The sequence below is a fragment of the Hemitrygon akajei genome, chromosome 7, assembly GCF_048418815.1.
Source record: "Hemitrygon akajei chromosome 7, sHemAka1.3, whole genome shotgun sequence".
NCBI classification, from domain to species: Eukaryota; Metazoa; Chordata; class Chondrichthyes; order Myliobatiformes; family Dasyatidae; genus Hemitrygon; species Hemitrygon akajei.
This window is the reverse complement of record NC_133130.1, coordinates 20120340-20144423: the sequence shown is the minus strand read 5'-3', so window position 1 is coordinate 20144423 and position 24084 is coordinate 20120340. Positions and strand designations below refer to the sequence as shown.

Here is a 24084-nt window from a genome sequence, read left to right as displayed (position 1 = left end):
AGCCTGAAAACACACACTCAACATTTTAAAAACTGCTTCTTCCCCTCTATCATCAGATTTCTGAATGGTCCTTGAGCCCATGAATTCCATCTTGCTATTCCTCTTTTGCAATATCTACTTAGTCTGGAAATTATTATGATTTTTGTATCTTGCATTGCACCTGCTGCTGCTAAACAGCCAATTTCATAGCATATATCAGTAACATAAACCCATTCTTCTTCTGATTGAAGACAAAATCAAGAATTCATCCAAGAGAGTCCTGGTGTTGATATGCAGAGGTCAATTGAAGTCCAGAGGTTGAAGCTGGAGGTCAAAGTCCAAAGGTCAGCTAGTCTGGAGGTCAAAGCCTGAAGGTTGAGGCCTCTGGGTTGGCATGTTCGGAGGTCAGGGGTCCAATGTCTGCTAGTCCAGGCCGAGAATTGGAGGTTGGAGGTCCGATGTCTGTGAGCCTACACATCTGAGACCAAGGACTGGAGGTCAGAAGCCTGGAGACAGCTTGTCCTGGGGTTGAAGGCCTGTCCATGTGTGTGGATGAGTGGATGTAAGGGTGAGAGAAGGGCTTGTCATGCTGTTGCTTGTGTTCTGATAAAACTTGTGGACGTGCTACCTGGCCATGTGTGGCGATGCTTGTGGGCTGCCCCTACTGCATCATTAAGTTGCATTAAATATTAACGTAAAACGCATTTCACTGTATGTTTCAATGTATGTGTGATAAGTATAGAGACAGAGAGATAAATATCAGGAACAATTACTACCCCCCAACCATCAGGCTCTTGAAGCAAAGGGGATAACTTCACTCAACTTCACTTGCCCCATCATTGAACTTTTCCCACAACCTACAAGAACTCTTCATCTGATGTTCCCGACATTTTTTGCATAGTTATTTATGATCATTGGTTCCTCTTTTTGCATTTGCACAGTCTGTAGTCTCTGCACTCTAGCTGGATGGGCTTTCATTGATTCTATAGATCTATTGAGTGTCACCACAGGAAAATGAATCTCAGGGTACTGTATGGTGACATACATGTACTTCGATAATGCATTTACTTTGAACTTTAAATACATAGATAAGTAGGCAGACAGATATAATAAAATAAATCTGAAGTGTAAAACTGAAGATTGCTTAAATGGGAGTCAACGTAGTTCAACCAACACATGGGTTATGAGCGAAGGAGATCAGATGAATGGAAGGCAGTAGGGAGCTGAGATTTTATGGAGCCAGGGGCACATTGTAATGGTTGAGTTCCAAGGTAACAACACTGTGATTGAAGGTATTAAGAGTGGACGGACTGAGGCATAGGGTCCTGCTGTTCTGCGTGGCACGTGAGAAGCCACACTTCTACGTAGAGTATCACCTTCTTTGCTCAAGAAGGCAAGAACATTTAGGCATTGGCCCAAAGGGTCATGGCTTAAATTCCACCTGGCAGATTCTTTCATAATTAATCCTGTACTCCAGCATTTGGAACTGAATTGCCATATCTGCTGAATAGGAAGGACTCTACCCACCAATCTTAGGCCACTAAGGATGTCCTTACCTCTGCCTGAGGGGCTAATTAGGCAAGTTACTGAGATACGCAGCAAATCCATCCCAAATGCTTCATTCCTTCCACCTCACCAAAGTGCTGGTAATATACACCGTCAGCCTCAGGGTAAACTTCTGCAGATGCTGGTTATGAAATCAGTTTAACTGTCTGCAAAGCTTTTGGTAATAACTGGGTCCAGGAAATATTTGTGTGCAGCTCGGCTAAATTGGTGCATTTGACACAGACATTCCTACTGCTGTTTAAAGGGAATTGGACAATGGCTTCTGTCATGGGAAACTGTTTGTAACATTTAAACATTGCTCTCGCTGTCTTGTTCCCTCACTGCAGTGGCACTTGTTGAAAGATTTGTATGACCTTTGTAAAATGCTCCAAAAACTGTCGTTACTCAGTTTGGATGTGAAGCTAGTTATGCAGAATAGGCAACACCCTTTTACCTCCATCATGTTGGCACTTTTAATTCTCTGTATAATTTCCCCTGATTGCTCCTTGGTGTCACACGACAAGCTTACTTGTCACAAATGGAACAAATCTAAACCAGGTGCCCGTGCATTGTCTTAAAACCCGCTACTTTCTTCTCCACATCAAATGTTACTTTGCACGTTAATATCCCACACCATTTATCGTGTAGTTTCCTGTTCGTTCTCTCTCTCTCTCTCTCTCTCTTTCTCCCTCCCTCCCTCTCTCTCCCTCTCTCTCTCTCTCTCTCCCTCTCTCTCCCTCCCTCTCTCTCTCTCTCTCTCTCTCTCTCTCCCTCTCTCCCCCCCCTTCCCCCCCCTCTTATTACGATTAACACAATGCTATTACACCATCAGCGATCAGTGACCAGTATTCAATTCCTGCAGCTCTTTGTAAGTGGGTTGTACATTCTCCCTGTGACTGCATGGGTTTTCTCCTGGGCCTCCAGTTTCCTCCCACATTCTAAAGACAAACGGGTTAGGATCAGTAAATTCTGGTGCCAGAAGTATGGCGATACTTGCAGATTGTCCCCAACACAATCCTCAGTCTGTGTTGGTCGTTAACGCAAACAATGCATTTCATTTTGTTTTCCGAAGCTTTCTCTTTCTGTCTGCCTCTCTTCCACTCTCTGTCTGCCCCTCAGTATCTCTACCTCTCTGTCTGTCTCTCTCTCTTTCTATAGCCATTTCTGTCTGTCTGTCTCTTTCTTCCTCACATACTCTCCCTGCCACCTTCCTCCACTGTTGCTCTTTCACAGTTTTCTTACACATTTCGCCTCCACCCTGTTGAAAAGTAATCTAACAGAAGTTCCTTATGGCATTGTGAGTTCCTGAATGTAGCTGACATTAAACAGAGCTTTGTAAGACACTAGGCGTAGAGTTGGTGGGGTTGGCCCGGTGGGCAATGTTCAGAATCCCCAAGTGCGGGCATAGAAGGCTTAATTGCCTAAAAATTAATTACGGTACTTCTACTTTTGTTACTCTGAACCACGGGCACACTTCAGAATTAGAATGAGTTTTATATCATTGACATGTGCTGTGAAATTGTTGTTTTGTGGCAGCAGTACAGTGCAAGATATTAAAATGATGACAAGTTACAATAAAAAAATAAATAAATTCCACACATTCACCACTCTCTGTGTAAAAAAACTACATGTCACGAAAAAGGCTGTTTTGGGGCAGCAGTACAATTGGGGCAGCAGTACAGTGCAAGACATAAAAATTACTGCAAGTTCCAATGAAAAATATGTAGCGTAAAAGAGGAAGAGGGAGCTAATGTTCTCAGGTTCATGAACCATTCAGAAATCTGACGGTGGAGGGGGAGAAGCTGTTCCTAAAATGTTGAGTGTTCCCCTAGGCTGCTCTACTTCCTCCTTGATGATGGTAATGAGAAGAGGACATCTCCTGTTTGGTGTGAGTCCTTAATGGTGGATGCTACTAATCCTAAAGCTGTATTAAGCACCCTTCAGACAATATGTGGAGGATTGCGATGGTGGAGGGGTGATGCACTATCAATAACTCTCAGAGACAGGAGGCAAACGATGGCTTTTATTAGCAGCAAGAGACCACCACACAACATCCTGGAGACTGAGGGAGGAGCAGTGCCTCCAATCGCCTTTATACAGGGGTCTGTGGGAGGAGCCACAGGAGCAGTCAGCAGAGGGGCGTGTCCAGACAGGTATATGTAGTTCATCACAAGGGGGGAAGGGTTTTACACCCTGAACCAATCACTAAAAGGGGAGCCTGTGAGATTGTTGACAGAAACCCGCTCAGTTGACACCTTGTTAGCCAGCTGCTGCAGAACGTGGTCAGCCCTGTAGAGGACAGGTCACATGACACATCTCTATCGCCTCCATCATCAACGATGCCAGCCATCCACGCCATGCGCTCTTCTCTCCGCTACCAGGGACAGTTATCATGCCTTCAATCATTCGGCTCCTGAACCGGCGTGGATCACGCCACTCGCCGCAGCACCACCGTTCTCTCTAAGCCGTGTGGGGGTGCAGCCATGCAGCAACTGAAATGCTCCCGTGCACACAGCCTTTGTTGCCACGCCGCCTGAATGCTCTGAACATTTAAACTGCCGCGCTGTCTCCAGGCCATGGAAGAATTTCCTGCTCGGAGTAATGGTCGGTCAGGTAAGCTGAAACAAAAAATCGGCGAGAACTTTGCTCATCGCTGAACTGATCACCGAACACAACCCGGGTACTCACTTTCAAGGACACTACAACTCATATTCTTGGCATTATTTATTTCAAGTTCAGGTTTACTGTCATTCAACCATACACATGTATTCAGCGAAATAAAACAACGTTCCACAAAATACTGTACATAGAGTCACACACAGCACATACAGTCACACACAGAACATACAGTCACACACAGAACATAGAGTCACACACAGAACATACAATCACACACAGAACATACAGTCACACACAAAACATACAGTCACACACAGAACATACAATCACACAGAACATACAGTCACACACAGAACATACAATCACACACAGAACATACAGTCACATACAGAACATACAGTCACACACAAAACATACAGTCACACACAGAACATACAATCACACACAGAACATACAGTCGCACACAGAACATACAGTGAAACACAGCACATAGGGTCACTCACGGCACATAGAGTCACACACAGAACATACAGTCACACACAGCACATAGGGTCACTCACGGTACATAGAGTCACACACAGTACCTACAGTCACACACAGTACATACAGCACACACAGCACACATAGTTACAATCCAACACCTACAGTCACAAAGTCTCTGAGTGACATGGCCTGAAGATTGACATAAAGTGTTTATACAAGACAGTATAATGTTACTGACACTGTTATAATAAAACAAGCAGTTGTATAAATATGTGAGACAGAAGCAATAGAAGATGAAGAGTGACGAGTGCAGGATGAGAGTGTGTCCGTGAGTTGGGACTGAGAGCGGCAGGATATTCACAGGGTGCACCGGTGTGTTGTGTTTACTTATTTACCGTAGATTCCGGACTACAGAGCGCACCTGATTAAAAGCCGCTGGCTCTAATTTTAGAAATAAAATCAATTTTTTACTTGTACAGGCCGCACCGGATTTTCGGCCGCAGGTGTCCCACGTTGTAGTATGAGATATTTACACAGAAAGATATTACACGTGAGGATTTTTTAACTTTTAATTAAATCCATATGGTAACATAAACAAATACATATTGCAAATGCTTTTTTTCGAACCGTGCCTGTAACGCGGCTACTTTTAAATATACGTTGCGTATACTTCTTTACTGAACAACATTCCAATATCTCCTAACGACTGGTAAAAAATATATATACTGCAGCCTACCAGGAAAAGTTATTGATCGCCTTTAACTTAAAAGCAGCGTTTTGGCTCCGCCGCTCCGCCGCTCGCCCCCCTCCTTCCCGTTTATCGCAAACCGGTATTTCCCCACAAGACGCGGCGAAACCGGGTGTGACGTCATAGCATCCCGCGATGTAGTACAGAAAACAAATATAGTTAAAACTCTTCTAACTTTAACTAGAAAATGAATTACTAAGCGAAAATATTATAAACTAAATAACTGCCATAAAGGCAGCACAATGCTTTTCTTCGAGTGTTTTCCATGTTGATGAGGGTGAGTACAAATGACTGATTTACAATAATTTAATTGTGAAAGTGCGCTTGATTTATCGTACAATTTCATTGGACCTCTGTGAACTACTCATCAATTTTATTGGTCTACTGTTACGAGGCAAAATGTTTTCGGCGGCATGAAAAAAAATAATACATTAGCCGCTTCGTATTAAAGGCCGCAGAGTTCAAAGCTGTTCAAAATGTGGGAAAAAAGTAGCGGCTTAAAATCCGGAATCTACGGTATTTATATATATATATTTTGTACTTGCTGAGTTTGTCTTAGTTTTTGCCCATAGGTTGCTTGTCAATCTTTGCTTGTGTGTGGTTTTTCATTGATTCTGTGGAATTTCTTTGTTCTGCTGTGAATACCTGCAAGAAAATGAATCTCAGGGTAGTATATGGTGAGATAGACATAATTTCATAATAAATTGGCTTTGAGAAGACAACAGCTGACAACATTGCATTACGACAGTAAGGGACAAGTTATGTGGGGGACTTGTTATAGACTGACTACAGAAAGCCGCACTTTGTACAAAGATCCCCTGACAGGGCATGATGAAAGGCCATACTCTCTCCCATAACTGTAAACGTTCTATGAACTGCAACATAGTTAATGAAAATATTAAAAAGATAATTAATTATTAGAGTCACTGATTATCTTTTCCTGATATCTGACCATTAAACTCGAGATCAATACTCCAGGCAGTTCCCTATGTATATAGGGGGGATGTCAGAGTAAGATGGAGTGTAGTGAGTGTGTGAAATTCTCTGCCGGGGGTGGTGGTAGAGACAGGTACATCAGAGGCATTTAGGAACACTTAGATCCTTATATGAAACCCTTTCACACTCTGCTCCATTCAGTATCACCTCCAGTATATCTCCATTTCCTCTGAAATTCAGCTTCTTCTTCCCTTACACCTCCCAGTCCTCTCCAACAAGCTGCCTTCCTCTCCTGCTCCCCCTGCCTCTTCTGTCATTCTGGTCTCCCCTCCATCCTCCATCCCTCCTGAGCTTTTCCTAACTCTCACTCTGAACACTGCCCTCCCACCCTGTCTCCTGATTCTCCGACGTTAATCTTCACGGACAGAGGATACCAAAGACTGAGACCACGTACCACCAGGCTCACGGACAGCTTCTGTCCCACCATTATCAGCCACTGGAAAGTTCCCTAGTACGATAAGATGGATTCTTGACCTCGTAATCTACCTCGTTATGACCTTGCACTTTGTTATTTACCTGCACTCTGTATCTGTGACACTTTATTCTGCGTTCGGTTATTGCTTTGCCTTGTACTACCTCGGTGAAGCTGAAGACCCCTATTCATTGTTTCCCGAACATCAGATTACGAACCTCCACCATCAGATTCCTGAACGGTCCATGAACAATACCTCACTATTCTTCTATTTATTTATTTACATTATTACATCACTATTTATTTATTTACATATTTATTTTTAAATTTTAACTGATAGCAATTTTGTATTTTTCTTTCTTTCTTTATTGAGATACAGCGCAGAATAGGACCTCCCGCCCCTTTAAGCCGCACCGCCTAGCGATCCCCCCCCCCCCAGTTAAATTCTAGCTTAATCACGAGACAATTTACAATGGATCAGAACCAGGTTTACTGTCACCGGCAAATGTTGTGAAATCTGTTGTCTTTGTGGCAGCAGTACAATACAATACATAATAACAGAAAAAGACATGAATTACAGGAGGAATACATACATTAAATAGTTAAATAAGTAGTGCAAAAATCGAAATAAAAAAGTAGTGAGGTAGTGTTCAGGGGTTTATTGTCCGTTCTGAATTCAGATGCAGAGGGGAAGAAGCTGTTCCTGAATCGTTGAGTGTGTGCCGATTAACCTACCAACTGGTGCGTCTTTGGGACCCCTCGCGGTCATGGGGGAATTTGCAGGCAGCGTCAGGAATTGAACCCCCAGCTTGCCTGCACCGCGAACCGTTGTGCTAACCACCCCATAACAGCAAATTTCACGCCATATGTCAGTGATAATAAGCGGGATTCTGATTCTGAAGTGCTGATACGATAAAATTGCCTGTGCGCATGACATGCAAAAACAAAGTGTTTCACTGCAACTTGGTACGTGTGACGATAATAAGCCAATTTACCCGTTTCACTGTTCACCGTCCCTTCGAATGCTCCCCCATCCCTCTGGACCGTCTCCATCACGCTGTCACGTAATTCCTTGGCCCCCTTGAAGAGCCTTTTAAAAAGTTATCTGGTCAGGTCTGGCCTCTGGGTAATCTCTGCTGACAGCTCATTATATAAACTCAGAAGTGTTTTTTTTCCATCTGTTTGCGACGAGTGGAGGAGTGGTGGTGGGGGGGGGGTGTGGGAGCGGCAGGGCTCTGTGTAGTGTGCTGGTCTCACCAACTTCATCCCAGGTCCATACATGGCAAGGCTGTTACATTTCCCCTTGCTGATTAAGCTGCTCTTCTGTACATATTGCAGATACTGTGACAGCGGTCTTATTGCCTCCAGATAGATGTGTCAGGTTGATCTAAAAGTGACTGCTGCTTAGCTCCTTTCCAGGATAATTTAGCCACAGTTTATGCTTTAAAGTGCGATGCCCCAGCTCCCCTCTGCACAAGAGCAAAGCAGTAACTCATGATTGCTGGTGGGATTTATTTAAGGTCTCTTTGGTAAGAAAAAAACTGTTTCTCTGATTAATGCAAATGCTTTCAGCAAGATCATTGCTTATTTCCCTGTTTTATAATGGAGTCAGTTGTTTTCAGTTCAGGGAAGTGTGGGACGGTGACATGAGGGATGTTGCTCGTGGCAACCGACTCCAGGGTTATATTGACAGGGGAGTCAGGGCCCTGCGGACCAACTTGTCCGTGCTGAACCAGGTGCCCATCTCAGCCAGCCCCCCCGTTTGCCCACGTCCGTCAGAATCGCCTAATTCATCAGAATGTTCCTAATGAAGTAAGGCTGCTTCATTTCCTTTCCGTGTATTTGTCCAGGTGGCTTTTAACTGTTGTTCACGTAGCTGCCTCCACAGCTTCCTCTGGCAGCCTGTTCCGCCGTATGCACCACCACCCTCTGCGTGAGGAAGTTGCCCCTCAGAACCATTTAAAATTTTCACTAACACCCACAAAATGCTGGAGGAGCTCAGCAGGTCGGCCGGCATCTGTGGAGAGAAATAAACAGTTGACGTTTCAGGCCAAGACCCTTCAACAAGATCTGAATGTGTGTTACTCCGGATTTCCAGCATCTGAAGAATCTCTTGTGCTTACCATTTTAAATCTTTCCCTCTCCCCTTAAACCCCTGCTTTAATTCCCCAACCCTGGGAAAAAGACTGTGCATTCGCCCTGTCTAGGCCCCTGATGATTTTATGTACTTTCTCTCAACCTCCTACGCTACAGGGAGTTTTCAAGAGATGGCTGCTTGAACCAAGCCTTACCAGGGTCCTGTTCTGTGCATTTCCTTGGGGTTGACGTGGGATTCCATTCCAGCATGTAGTTGGGTTCGGATTGGGCAAGCTGGACTTCATCCAGGTCAGGATGCTCTGGAACGATGGTCAGCAAATGCTGGAAGGACTCATCTGGTCAAGCAGAATCTCAGAATCAGGTTTATTACTCACATATGAGTGGATTTTGTTTCTTCGGGGTAGCATTACAGTGCAAGATTGCTATCAGTGACAATAGATAGATAAATCGTGCAAAAGGGGAATAGTGAGGTGACGTTTATAGATTCACGGACTGTACGGAAATCTGATGGCAGAAGGGAAGAAGCCATTCTTAAAATGTTGGTGTAGTCTTCAGGTTCCTGTACAACCTCCCTGATGGTAGTAATGAGAAGAGGGCATGTCCTGGTTGGTGAGGGTCCTTACCTTTTTGAGGCACTGTTGTTTGAAGCTGTCCTCAGTGGTGGGGACGGCTATGCTTGAAAGGGGCTGCGGGTTTGTCTGCAGCCCCTTCTGATCCTGTGCACCGGAGCCTCCGTGCCAGACAGCGATGCAGCCTGTCAGAATGCCTTCCAAGGAAATTTGCCAGAGTCTTTGGTGACATACCAAGCCTTCTGAAACTCCTAGTGAGGAATAGCTGCTGGTGTGCCATTGCTGTGATTACGTCAATGCGTTGGGGCCGTGGAAAAAGAAACTGGTCACTGTTTCAGTCAGGAACTCTTCCTCATAACTGGGAGGTGTTTCAGTGTCGCTCCCCATAGCACAGGGAAAATACAAAGAATAGTACACGTGAACCTGTCCAAGTGTGTGTACATTTGATAAATTATGAATGTGAAGCCTTCATATCCTGTCAGAATACATTATGCAAATTAATGCGTGTTTCATCAAGGTAATTGGTTGGCGGCCTGAGTTATTTCCATGGTATTTCACTCACCCCACCGTTCCTGAGTGCGTCGAAAAACAAATTGAAAGTTCTTGCGAGTTAGGTGACCTTCCTCAGAAACACTGGTGCTGTTAAATACGCCGAGCAGGTGACAGACATTCCAGTAGTCCCCTAGGATTTGTTCCGCTCTTGGCAGGTCACTGCCCTGAGGGGAGGGCATCTGAATAAATTTAGTCACCTTCAAATTCTTGACGAGTGCACCAGACTTGAACCCAGTGACTTTTTTTTTAAGCTTGTGTTGTTTCTAAGGTGCCTTGTTGTGGGCTCCTCTGAAGGCTCAAATGTCTGAGAGGATGAGGGACCCAGCCCTACCTATCACAACCCTCTGAGGGTTGGCTCATTCCTTCAGCTGACTTTAGCAATGGTAAGAGAGGAGAGCATTACCACTTCTCCCATTTGCCCTGATATAGAGAGGAGGGTACCAGTGTATTGGAAGTGAGTGAGATACCAACATGTGCCCATATTTATTTATTTATTTGGCGATACCGCGTGGAGTAAACCTTTCCAGCCCTTCTAGCCTTGCCACCCCAGTGACCCCCTGACAACTCTTAATTTAACCCTAACCTAAACACAGGACAATTTACAATGACCAATTAACCTACCCGGTACGTCTTTGGGCCGTGGGAGGAAACTGGAGCACCTGAGGGAAACCCACACATTCCACGGGAAGAACTCCTTCTGAGGAGATCTCCGAACTCTGGAACACTCTGAGCTGTGATAGCGTTATGCTAACCGCTACGTTATCATGGCATCATGGAAACTGGGTGTTTGAACCCACTGAGTGTGAGGATCAAGCTCCCATTCATGTATTTACTTATTTAGAATATGGCGTGCTAACAGGCCCTTCTGGCAGTGAGCCCGCATCGCACGATTACACCCATGTGACTAATGAACCGACTGACCTGTACGTCTTTGAAAAGCAGAGCACCCAGAGGAAACCCAAGCTCCTTAGAGACAGTGGCGGATTTGAACCTGTGAACCACTGTAATAGCATTACGCTAGCCACTACACTACCATGCTGCCCCAAATTTCCACAAATCCTACGCCATCTCCAATGTTATTCTCTGCCTATCCCCATCACCTGCCCAGAGGGTGAGGGGACGTTCAGAGGAGATGTGTGGGGCAAGTTGTTCACACAGAGCGATGGGTGCCTGGAACACACTACATGTGGTTATGGGCTACATAGGAGAGAACAGTTAGATTGATCATGGATCGTTAAAAGGCCAGCACAACATTGTGGGCCGAAGGGCCTCTACTGCGCTGCAGTGTTCTACGTTCTAATAAATTGCTAACGAATGTTGTCAGTTATGATAGTGAGGTTGATGTCGTCTATGTGAACTTCTGAATGACGTCGTCACACATGGGAGACTTATCCAAAAGCTTAGATATATGTTATATAAGACATGGGAGCAGAATCTGGCCATTCAGCCCATTGAGTCTGCTCCACCATTACATCACGGCTGATTTATTATTCATCTCAAACCCATTCTCCTGCCTTCTCCCCGACTAATCAAGAAACTACCGTCTCCTTTAATTATGCCCAATGACCTGGCCTCCTCAGCTATCTGTGGCAATGAATTCCACAGATTCACCACCCTCTGGCTAAACGAGCTTCCAGTAGAAGTGGTAGAGGCAGGTTCGGTATTGTCATTTAAAGTAAAATTGGATAGGTATATGGACAGGAAAGGAATGGAGGGTTATGGGCTGAGTGCGGGTCAGTGGGACTAGGTGAGAGTAAGCATTCGGCATGGACTAGAAGGGCCGAGATGGCCTCTTTCTGTGCTGTAATTATTATATGATTATATGGTTAAGAAGTTCCTCCTCATCAGAATCTGTGCCCTCTGGTGCTAGACCCCCACACTATTAGAAACATCCTTTCCACATTCCCTCTGTTTCAGCCTTTAGAGCCCATATGGGGTCCAGGTCTCATTGGAGAATTAGATCAGAGACAGAGCTGATGATTGGAGGCAGAATATAATGGTGGAGTGCAAGTCTGTGACCACCTGTGTACCACAAGGGTGGATGCTGGGACACTTCCTGGTTGCCAAGCAGACTAGTGATCTGAACGTTTATGTGAGAGCATAATTAATATGTTTATAAATCACATAATACAGGTTTCCCCCCGCTATCCAAAGGTAGAGCATTCCTATGAAACCATTTGTAAGCTGAAATGTCGAAAAGTGAAGAAGCAATTACCATTAATTTATATGGGAAAAACTTTTGAGCGTCCCCAGACCCAAAACCAAATCATACCAAATAACACAGGAAACCTAAAATAACACAAACATATAGTAAAAGCAGGAATGATATGATAAATATACAGCCTATATAAAGTAGAAATATTGTATGTACAGTGTAGTTTCACTTATCAGAATGAGGAAGACCGCGAGCCAAAATCGATTTGGAGAAAAAAAATCCGCATGTACACGCATATGCACACACAACTGCACGCACAAGGCTTCATGGTCATGGTAGTCCTTCTTGGGATAAACACACGTATAAAACGGGCGTCTTTTTTTCGTAAAAGCGAAAATCCTCTTTGTTAGCGAAAACAGGTCTTTCGTAACAGTGAGCTGTCGTAAAGCGAACGTTCGAAAAATGGGGGCCACCTATAATTAACATTGTGGCTGACAGTGAGGAGGTGGCCTGTGATTACAGAATTATTTGGATTAGTTGCTTAGACAGGGAAATGGCTGTGGTGAACTACATATACCTGTCTGTACACGCCCCCTGCTGACTGCTCCTGTGGCTCCTCCCACAGACCCCGGTATAAAGGCGATTGAGGTCTGAGCCCGGCCTCTCTGTCTCCAGGATGTAGTATGGTGGTCAACCACTGCTTGTTCCTTCTTCCAGTCAATAAAAGCCGATATCTCGCCTCACGTCTCAGAGAGTTATTGATGGTGCATCAATGGCAGATGGAAGTTAATATTGGAAACTGTGAAATGATTCATTTCGAGAGGATTATTAAGTGCAGGATGTACCATTGAATGGTAATGACTCCAGCAGGTCCTGAAGTATTGAGGGGTCTTGGCACACTTGTCCAAGGATCCCTGACGATGGCAGCAGCTCAGAAGAAAAGACACATGTGATAATTACCTTCATAGAACATAGACTAGTACTGCACATTACAGGCCCTTTGGCCCACAATGTTGTGCCGACCCTTAAACCCTGCCTCCCATATAGCCCCCCACCTTAAATTCCTCCATATCCTCCTTAATCAACCGGTACACAGAATATAAGAGCAAGGAGGTTAAATTACAGCCTCATAAGACTTCGGTTAGGCCACAGCTGGAGTACTGTACACAGGTTTGGAAAGCACTGAGGGGAAGACGAGAGGAGATTCACGAGGATGTTGCTTGAGCTAGAACGTTGCAGCCATGATAGACACTGGAGTGGATAGGTTGTTTCTCTTGGATAAGGGAAGCTGAGGGTGATGGGGGTCCCAACTGAGGTGAAGTCATCATCAACTTTATGTGTCTGTTACCTGACTGAGTTGATCATAGTCTCATGGCCATGATTGTTATTGGGAAATTTTTCTACAGAAGTGGTTTGCCGTTGCCTTCTTCTGGGCAGTGTCTTGACAAGACGGGTGACCCCAGCCATTATCAACACTCTTCAGAGATTGCCTGCCTGGCGTCAGTGGTTGCATAACCAGGACTTGTGATATGCACCGGCTACTCATACGACCATCCACCACCTGTTCCCATGGCTTCATGTGACCCTGGTCGGGGTGGGGGCGGGCTACGCCTTGCCCAAGGGTGACCGGCAGGCTAGTGAAGTGAAGGAGCATCTTACACCTCCTTTGGTAGAGACGTATCTCCGCCTCACTACCCTTGAAGTAATGTAGAATTAATATGGTAGACAGGGAGAATCAGAGACCTGGGGTACTGAAGACGCTGGAATCTGAAGGAATGATCAATTTGCTGGAGGAACTCAGCAGATCGAGGAATTGTTAACATTTACTAGTCGAAACCTTACATCAGAGAGTGAGGAACTTGTCCCCTGAAGTGTCAATGGCCACCAGGAGTAAGATGGGTCCTGAAGAAGGGTTTGGGCCCAAAACGTTGACTGTTTACTCTTTTCCATTGATGCTGCCTGGCCTGCTGAGTTCCTCCAGCATTTTGTGCGTGTTGCTTTGATTTCCAGCATCTGCAGTTTTTCTCTCATCTGTGAGTGTAGCTGCTATGCTGATTTCTGAAAAATACATGAGCTTGTTAGAAAGTACAAACCTTATATGAAGTATTATTAAAAAGAGGTGGTTTCCAACAGCTGAGAGATTGGATCAGTATAGAGAGGTGGCGAGGAGACAATGGGCTGAGCATTCTGTGTGATTCCACCACTGTAATTTTATGTTGTCACAATACTTGTTGATCTGTCACAACACATGTTGACAGGTCTCAGGAATTCGAAGGAGCTAATTCTCCAGCCATTCAATAGAAGAGAAACGGCATGTCACTAATTAAATTCCTTTGTTGAATTGCCTGAATGTGTTACCATTTTCTGAACCTTGAGCAGTCATTTGTAATGATTATTTTTTAATTTCGCAAAGACCATTTTGAAGGTCATTGAGATGGTGATTAAATTGCCGCTTCAGTCGGTGTGAAAAAGCAGTGGGTGAGACATTCTGCGAATACCAGTGAATGCCTCCGGTACAGCGTGAGGATCTGTAATTGCACACTGCTCTGTCGTTGTACATGCTTGCTATAAATCAGAACTATAATGGGTGATTTTTCAAACTCTTCTGTGCTGAGGAATTTTTATTCATACAAATGATATTCTGCACCCCTTCTCAGCCAATCAGGACATTTATATCATTCATGAGGGAATGTTTTACGCTTTCAAGGAGGAATGTCCTCTGGACTCGCAGAATGAAGGCGGTCTGGGTCGGTAGCAATGAGGGAGGGAACAGATGGAGGGGTGGCTCTCTCCGGGAAGATATGGTGCCACGATGCTAGTGTAGCTGTGTCACAGATCCTTTTCAAACCTGACCTGAGATACTGCGTATGTGGAGTCTGTATGTTCTCCTTGTGACATTCAGATTCCAATTTATTTATGTGTACATTGAACCATACAGTGGAATGTGTTAACAGCTAACACACCGAAGGATCGAATCAAATTAAGTCATATTCAAGTTTAATTGCCGTTCAACCATACATGGCCACAGCTGAACGAGACAGTGTTCCTCTGACACTAAGGTGCAAGACATACACAGCACGTTCAAAATAGTGAGAAAGAAAGTGGCACAGCACGCCGCCTTCGTGAACCAACCGGACCCGATGCCTTCCTGTGGCAGGCAGTGAGTGACATGGTCTGCACCCGGTCCGGCACCTCCACCAACGAGCAGTCCTGCAGCACCCAAAGTTCTCGGGGTCCAGCGTTGTCTTGCAATTCTAAAATAAAAAGGACGTTTGACAAAAAGGAGCACCTTTGGTTGGTCCCTGAGAGGCTGCCGTGTCCAAAGGCTCCGCCATCTTACCGGAAGATGTGCTGGGGGCAGCCCGCAAGTGTCGACACTCCCTCCCTACACACATACCCAGCCCTCCAATGAGTTACACTGCACGAGAGAGGCACAGGGGGACAGGTGGGGGGGAGTTCTATAAACAGCATTGATCTGATAGGCTGAGCAGCCTAATGGGCTGAATGGTCTCCCTCCGGGCTGTAATGAAGTGTGAATGGGAATATTTAGCAAGAGAACGCACTGGCTAATGGCCTCCCTAGTGCTATCCGTCTTCTCCTGTGGGTACTGCAAACATGGCTGTTCAGCTGGGGCTGGGGAATCTGCTCCAGCTGAGAAAAGTGGGGCGAAGGGGAATCAGAACAATGAGAGAGATATAATTCTGGAATGTGGAAGCTGGGGCCGGCACGTTAAAAAATTTCCGACCCCGTACCCACCCCCATTGATATAAGGTCTGAATTAGGAAAGTGAGTCAAGGGGCCTGACATAAGAACCAAATCTGTAGCTAAGTAAAGCTAGGAAATAGCCCAGTCGATGTACAGCATCATCATAGAGGTTAAAGGAATGATCTCAATAGCGAGAGGGGTGGGTGGAGAAATCTAGAGAGGGGGAGTTCTGTGTTTAGGTGTGGGGTCTCGGAGCTGTATGGCACAGAACTTGCCAATATTGAGCATGTTTCCTCTCCATGCTAGTCACACTTGACCACATTCTGCCTGTAACTCTCTTCTCCTTTCCTGTCCAACGACCTGTCCAAGTTCCTGTTAGGCACTGTAATTGTATCCACCTCTACAACTTCCTCTGGCAGCTCGTTCCATGTAACCACCACCTCCTGAGTGAAGATTCCACTGTATGGTTCAATTCACACCCCCTCTCACCTTAAACCTGAGTCCTCCAGCTCTAGACTCCTACTCCGAGGAATAAAGACACTGACATCTACGGTCTGCCTAACTGCAGTCTCTTGTGTCTATCTCGATTTACCCGATCAGTGCCCCGGTTAGGGGTTCAGCAGCTGGAGGCTCAGAGCGACTGGCAGAGTGGCTAAAACAGCAGCCAGAACTGGAGTTCAGAGACCTCGATGTGCTGTAGAGTAAGGGGAGGTTTCAGGAGGCAGAGACAGCGAGTTTTAGTCTGGGTCAAAACAAGGACTGGGGTCAACTAGCAGACTCCAGTAGGTTAAGGAAAGCCAGAAGAAGGATGTGTAAGGGTTAAAAGTAATCAATGTTGTGGCAGTTGCAGAATGTAGTCATTTTCTCTCTCTCTCTCTCTCTCCCCCCCCTCCTTCCTGCCTCCATCCCTCCTTCTCTCTCCCTCATTCTTTCTTTCTCTCACTTCCTCTTTCTCTCTCTCCCTCCCCTCTCCCCTTCTCTCTCTCCCTTTCACACACACTGACACACACACAACTCTTTGCCCTCCCCCCTTCCAGTGCCTCTCCCTTTCAGCCTTCCATCTACAATGAGAAAAGAGACAGACGGTCACTCAGCCGTGCCCTTGAACCTGAGTTTATTGCAGTGGCTGTGTTACTCTGACCACCTTAATGTGCCCAGTTGCATTTCAGTTCATCTTGTTAATTCACTCACAGAGGAATGGAACTCACCACATAGAAATCACTTCACAAGGAATTGATACTTTGTGTATGTGTGTGTGTGTGTGCGTGTGTTATCTGTGTGTGTGTGCGTGTGTGTGTGTATGTATCTCTGTGTGTGTCTGTGTGTGTGCGTGCATGCGTGTGTGTGTGTGTGCGTGTGTGAGTGTGTGTGCGTGTATCTGTGTGTGTGTGTGTCTCTGTGTGTGTGTGAGAGAGTGTGTGTGTGAGTGTGTGCGTGTGTGTGTCTGTGTGTGTGAGTGTGTGTGTGTGCGTGTGTGTGTGAGTGTATGTGTGAGTGTGTGCGTGTGTGTGTGTGTGTCTGTGTGTGTGAGTGTGTGTGTGTGTGTGCGTGTGTGTGTGTGCGTGTGTGTGTGAGTGTATGTGTGAGTGTGTGCGTGTGTGTGTGCGTGTGTGTGTGTGAGAGTGAGTGTTTGTGTGTGTGCATGTGTGTGTGAGTATGTGTGTGTGTGCGCGTGTATCTGTGTGTGTGTGCGTGTGTGTGAGAGTGTGTGTGTATGTGTGTGTGTGCGTGAGAGAGTGTGTGTGTGAGTGTGTGCGTGTGTGTGTGTTTGTGTGTGTGCATGTGTGTGTGTTTGTGTGTGCATGTGTGTGTGTGTGAGAGTGTATGTGTGTGTGTGTGTGTGTGTGTGAGTTTTTTGTTACCTTCCTTTGTGTTGAACCAGTGATGAAAGTTGGATGTGATGTGAGGATGTGCTTATATCTCTTTCGTTGATCTGCTGAGCTGCCTTTTGCTGTGTTTGAGCAGCAGGACGGCTGGCGTTTCACTGGGGCTGCTAATTGAACACCACACTGTCAAGTGTCACTTGCTCCGCACGGCAGCCTGACATTCAACAAACCAAAGCTGTGGCAGGGATTGTGCGCAGAAATAAAACACCGAGGATGCCGGAAATCTGAAATAAAAGCCGAAATGGCCTCATTTGGGTGGGTTAAAGATTTGGCTAATGAAAACCAAAGATTACTAAGAGGACTCTGACATTCACCCATTCCAGCTGAATTAATTTCTAAACTTCAATTTCTTATTTTCAAATCGAACATAAAACATAGAACATGAGTGCACAGCGCAGGACCTTTGGCCCACATTTTAACCTACTCAAACTAGCCCTTCCCTCCTGTACAGCCCTCTGTTTTTCTGTCATCCACGTGTCTATCTAAGAGTCTTTTGAATACCACTAATGTATCTGCTTCTCCCAGCACCCTTGGCAGTACATTCCACCCATCCACCAGTCTCTGTGTAAAGAACTTACCTCAGGTATCCCCCTTAAACTTTCCTCCAATCACCCCTCACTGCGGGCGGCACGACAGTGTAGTGCTTAGCGTGGAGCTATTACACCTCGGGGCGCTGGAGTTCAGAGGTCGGTTCCAGCGCTGTCTGTAAGGAGTCTCTGTACATCCTTCCCATGGAATGCGTGGGTTTTCCCGGGTGCTCCAGTTTCCTCCCACAGTCCACAGACATACTGGGTAGTTTAATTGGTCATTGCAAATTGTCCTGTGGTTAGGTTAGGGTTTATTGGGGTTGTGTGGGGTTGCTGGGGTGACATGGTCTATATAGCGCTGTATCGCTATATAAAATAAATTAACTAAAATTATGCCCTCTCATTTTTGCCACTTCCAACCTGGGAAAAAGTGTCCGGCTATTCACTAGATCTCTGCCTCTTATTGTCTGTGTGCCTCTGTCAAGTCACCTTTCATTGAAGGGTAGACACGTTCCTTCAGTGCCCACTTTACTAGCTACCTCCTGCACCAAAATAAGGGCAACTGGGTGTAAGTTCATAGTCTTCGAGGTTCAAAGTGTTGTGCGTTCAGAGATGCTCTTCTGCACACCACTGTTATAACGCCTGGTTATTTGAGTTACTGGTGACTTCCTGTCAGCTTGAACCAGTCTGGCCATTCTCCTCTGACCTCTCTCATTGACAGGGCATTTTTGCCCACAGAACTGTCGCTCTCTGGATGCTTTTTGATTTCGCACCATTCTCCATAAGCTCGAGGGATTGTTGTGTGTGAGAATACCAGGGTGTGAGCAGTTTCTGAGATACTCAAACCAGTCTGTCTGTGTGGTGAACTACGTATACCTGTCTGGACACACCCCCCTGCTGACTGCTCCTGTGGCTCCTCCCACAGACCCCAGTATAAAGGCGATTGGAGGCACTGCTCCTCCCTCAGTCTCCAGGATGTTGTGTGATGGTCTCTTGCTGCTGACTGTGCTTTCTTCCAGCTAATAAAAGCCTATCTCGCCTCACGTCTCCGAGAGTTATTGATGGTGCATCAGTCTGACACCAACAATCACTCCATGAGTCAAAGTCATCTAGATCAGAATTCTTCCCCACTCTGATGTTTGGTCTGAACAATAGCTGAACCGCTTGACCATGTCTTGTTTGCAAGCTTTTACACCCTGAGTTGCTGCTGCATGATTGGCTGATTAGATACATTAACGATCAGATGTACAGGTATACCTAATAAAGTGGCAGCTGAGTGTACCTTCTATTAGTATTTGGTGCTACTGCAGCCCATGATGTCCAGTTTACCTCACTGCATTTCTACCTGGGGAATTCCACAATTTAGATCTAGCAAAGATGTAGAAAATGCAGTATATTTACCCATGGAATGACATGAAGACCATGAGACCTAGGAATAGAATTAGGCCATCAGCCACACCGAGGCTGCTCTGCCATTCCATCACAGCTGATTCTTTATCCTTCTCAAACCCATTCTCCTGCTTTCTCCCGGTAACCTTTGATGACCTGACTAATCAAGAAACTACCAACCTCTGCTTTAAATATACCCAGCGACTTGGCCTCTGCAGCAACCCGAGGCAATGAATTCCACAGCTTCACCGTTCACTGGCTAAAGAAATCCCTCCTCATCTCTGTTCTAAATGGACATCCCTCAGTTTTGAGGCAGCTCCCTCTGGTCCTAGACTCATGCACTATAGGAAACATCCTCTTCACATCTACTCTGTTCAGGCCTTTCAATATGTAGGCCTAGACAGAGTGGACATGGAGAGGATATGACTTGGAATCTATCCCAGCATTCTGCCTGAACTTGTGTTCAGATTCAGCAGCGGAAGGTCAGCTTCTCGGCTGGAGTATTTGCGTTACCGATGGCAAACAAAAATGGGGGATTTGTTTCCTCACCGAGTGGTGCCAGTTGGATCTGTGAAATGGATCAGCAAAGTTGTAAGCACAATGGGGTTGAGGCGGAAAGTTTGGCACAAGTCAAGTCTGCAGAGCAAGCCACAAAGCTGAGGAATGTTGGGCAGGCTTTTGAGGGCCTTTTTCCTGTTTGTTGTGTTTGCATTTTCCTGACACACAGAATCAGCCATTGAGGGTTCTGAGGATTCCAAATGGCTTTGTGTGCCATGTTAGGACAGCTGGTTTATATTCTTATTTTGTTTTAATCTACCACTGATTATTGGCTAGTGAGGGGTTTTATGACCAAGATCAAGTTACACTGGAACACTGACTGCAAACAAACATCCTCGAGTGGCTTTGCCACGGCCATAAATCCTTGTTCTCATTAATAACGTGTTTGTAACAGCTCGCAAGGCTTCATTTTTCATTCTCCCCACTGCTTCCTGTCATTACTTCTGCACGGTGAGTATTCTCAGCTGGCCCACAAGCCCTTTCCCTCCCCCTCACCTTCACCACCGACCCCCCCCCCCCCCCCCACACACCCCCACCGTATCAACAGTTCCTGCAAAAGGAGAAAGCTCGGAAGTGAGGGAGCTGGAAATATGAATGAACTGTGAGACCTGTTGCTGGGCTGGTTTGAAATGCCCTTGGCTCTTTTTTTTTGACGGAAGCTGCTGGGTCTGAGTACCCCAGCAGGCCAAGTTCACTCACACTCTGTCCACACAGTGCTTTTTGGGACTGCTGTTTCCCTGGGAAACCTTGGTTCAGTAAAACCCAGCTAAAGACGTCTCAAGGAAGTCCGAGCCTCTTAAGGAATCTTCCTCAAGCGGCCTACCACAGCCACGAGTTGGGATCGAACACAACAAGGCAAAGACGCGAGGCTTTGCCCCTGCACTGTGAGGGTCCATGGAGGATTGGGCTCAGGATGTCCCAAAGTGGTGGACAGTATATTGTTATCACTGGGTTTATTGTTAAATGCACAAGTACATAGATGCACTGGTGCAATGAGAAACTTGCTTGCAGCAGCTTTACGAGCACGTAACATCACATACGCAACAGGTAAAACATCAACTATAGAAGAATTATGCAAAAACTTTGCAGGGATAAACACAATTGTTTCAAAAAACATACATTGTAGTGCCACGCAGTTTTGGGTTATAAATACAGTTGGCCAGAGTTCAGCAGGGTCAAAATATGTGGCTGCCAGGAACCTTATCCCAGTGGACCATTCTGAAGAACAGTGGGGGACTTATCTCTGGCAGCCTAGACGATCTTCTCCCAACACCTCGAAGCTAAATTATCTGCACCTCCTTACTTGCCCGTGAGAGCTTTCTGTTTCCGAGGTATCAATGGCCTTTGCATTTCACAGGTTGCTATACCGAGGATTGTGCTAGTTGGTTCAAGAACCAAGCAGTTGAAGGAAAGTAACTGTTGCTGTTGCTGGTGGTGTGGGACTTCAGTCCTCTGTACCTCCTGCCTGATGGTAGCTGCAAGAAGATGGCATGGCCCAGATGGTAGGAACCTTTGGTGATAGATGTTCCCTCTTTGAGGCAGTGCCTCCTGTAGATACTATTGATGCTGGGAAATATGAGGTACATCTTCAAAAGGTGATGCCTTAAGAAGGTGACTCCCGTCACCACCCAGGATATGTCTTCTTCTCATTACTAGCATCAGGGAGATGGCACAGCAGTGTGAAGACTCACACTCAAAGGTTTACGAACAGAAAATAAACTGGCCCATTAACACGACCTCAATATTTTGCAACAGACACAAAATGCTGGAGGAACTCAGTAGGCCAGGCAGCATCTCTGGAGAAGGAGAACAGTCGACTTTTCGGGCTGAGGCCCTTCAGCAGGACTTCTTTTGCAATTATTTATTTAATTGGAGCTGGTGATAATTTTTATGTACTGCGCTGTACTGTTGCCGCTTAAACAACAAATTTCACAACATATGTCACTGATAATAAGCCTGATTCCGATTCTTTTGAAGTGTAAGACCTCTTGATATCTAGGAAACAAATCTCTCACGGGCAAGTGAGGAGACGTGGATCATTTAGTTTTGTATTGTTGGGTGAAGGTCGATTCGGCTAGCAGGGCCTAACTGGTAGCCTCACCACTCCCCCCTGCTGTTCTTCAGAACGGTCCAGTGGGATGGGTCCTGGCAGCCACATCTCCTGATCTGCTGGATTTAGGCCAACTGTATTTCTAACCCAAAACTTCTGCGAGATGTAGGAAGGCAATTCTGCTCCAGGGCAGAGCTTCAGCCAAGGAGAATGTAAGGGAAATAAACTGCTTTCTTCTCACTTCCCCTTTCCTCTGGCTGGGCCTACTGCATAATATTGCTCAGAAAGAAATCTAGACTATCCTTCAGCATTTGATGAAAGGCTGTATGCCTGGCTTTAACATGACGCAAAGCCAAGAAATTACTGCATGTTCGAAATGGGCCGCTTCTCATCCTTCACTCCCTTCGCAGAACTCCAGGCTGGTGTCATGGCAGTGACGGAATACTGCACTATCAGAGGTGCTGTGTCCCACCCGCACTGTGCAGCACTCCCACCGTGTGGGACACAGCACCGCTGACAGTACAGCAGGTTCAAATTCATATTTATTTATAACATGTAGGTCAGAGCATGCAGTGAGAGGCATCGTTTGCGTTAACCAACACGCCCGAGGATGTGCAGGGGGGAGCTGCAAGTGTTGTCATTGATTCCAGCGCCAGCGTAGCATGGCCACAATGCTCAGCAGAACAACACAGAGCACAACAAAACAGAATGCAACACGCAACAAAACACCAACTGCAAAACAAGTCCCTTTCCTCCCCCCCACCCACCAACACAGACAGACAGACAGTCTCCCAACTCCAGGACAAGACTCTGGGCCTAAAGCTTCCAGCCTCCAGGCTTTGGCCATCAGCTTTTGATCTCCGGACTTCTAAATGACCTTGGTATTGACCCCTGGACGAGCTGACAAAGGGACCCCAAAGTCCAGGCTCGAAGTCCGGGGGGGCACCAACTGACCAGCCCTCGTGCTTCCCCCTGCCTTCTGCCCACAAGGACGTCCAGTTCTGGAACCCACTGATCTGGGACACTGGTCACTAGGCTTTGAACATGGAGTAGAGGTCTGGACTCTAGATGCCCATCGTCACCTATCCACGTTGTTGGACTTCGAGCGCAGAGCAGAGGCCTGGGCTCCACAAGACCATTGTCTCATATCCACATCACTGGACAAGGAGTGAGGGCCTGATATTGAACTCTGCCACATCCCTGTACCTAACACTACTCTGACCTCTAACTCCCCCACTTCAAGTCGTCAAGTCACTTTTTATTGTCATTTGGACCATAACTGCTGATACAGTGCACAGTAAAAATGAGACAACGTTTTTCAGGACCATGCTGTTACTTGACACAGTACAAAAACTAGACTGAACTACATAAAAAACAACACAGAAAAAAAAACTACACTAGACTACAAGCCTACCCAGGACTGCATAAAGTGCACAAAACAATGCAGGCATTACAATAAATAATAAACAGGACAATAGGGCAGTAAGGTGTCAGTCCAGGCTCTGGGTATTGAGGAGTCTGATAGCTTGTCCATACTCTGGTCGTGAGAGTCCGAATGCTTCGGAGCCTTTTCACAGGCGGCAGGAGGGAAAAGAGATTGTATGAGGGGTGCATGGGGTCCTTCATAATGCTGTTTCCTTTTCGGATGCAGCGTGTAGTGTAAATGTCCATAATGGGGGGAAGAGAGACCCCGATGATCTTCTCAGCTGACCTCACTATCCGCTGCAGGGTCTTGCGATCCAAGATAGTGCAATTTTTGAACCAGGCAGTGATGCAGCTGCTCAGGATGCTCTCAATACAACCCCTGTAGAATG

At 46.0% G+C, this 24084-nt stretch overlaps 1 protein-coding gene and 1 long non-coding RNA gene across 3 annotated transcripts in view; one reads left to right on the top strand and one right to left on the bottom strand.

The window, feature by feature from the left end:
- The window catches only part of smyd3 (SET and MYND domain containing 3), a 998764-nt gene that overhangs the window by 765818 nt on the left and 208862 nt on the right, over positions 1 to 24084 (top strand). The gene's annotated exons all lie outside the window — the stretch shown is intronic.
- LOC140730272 (uncharacterized) lies at positions 3442 to 8795 on the bottom strand. The gene is made up of 3 exons (XR_012099552.1): positions 7778 to 8795; positions 5916 to 6019; positions 3442 to 4142 (listed from the first exon to the last, which is right to left on the bottom strand). It is a non-coding gene; the product is annotated as an uncharacterized lncRNA (long non-coding RNA).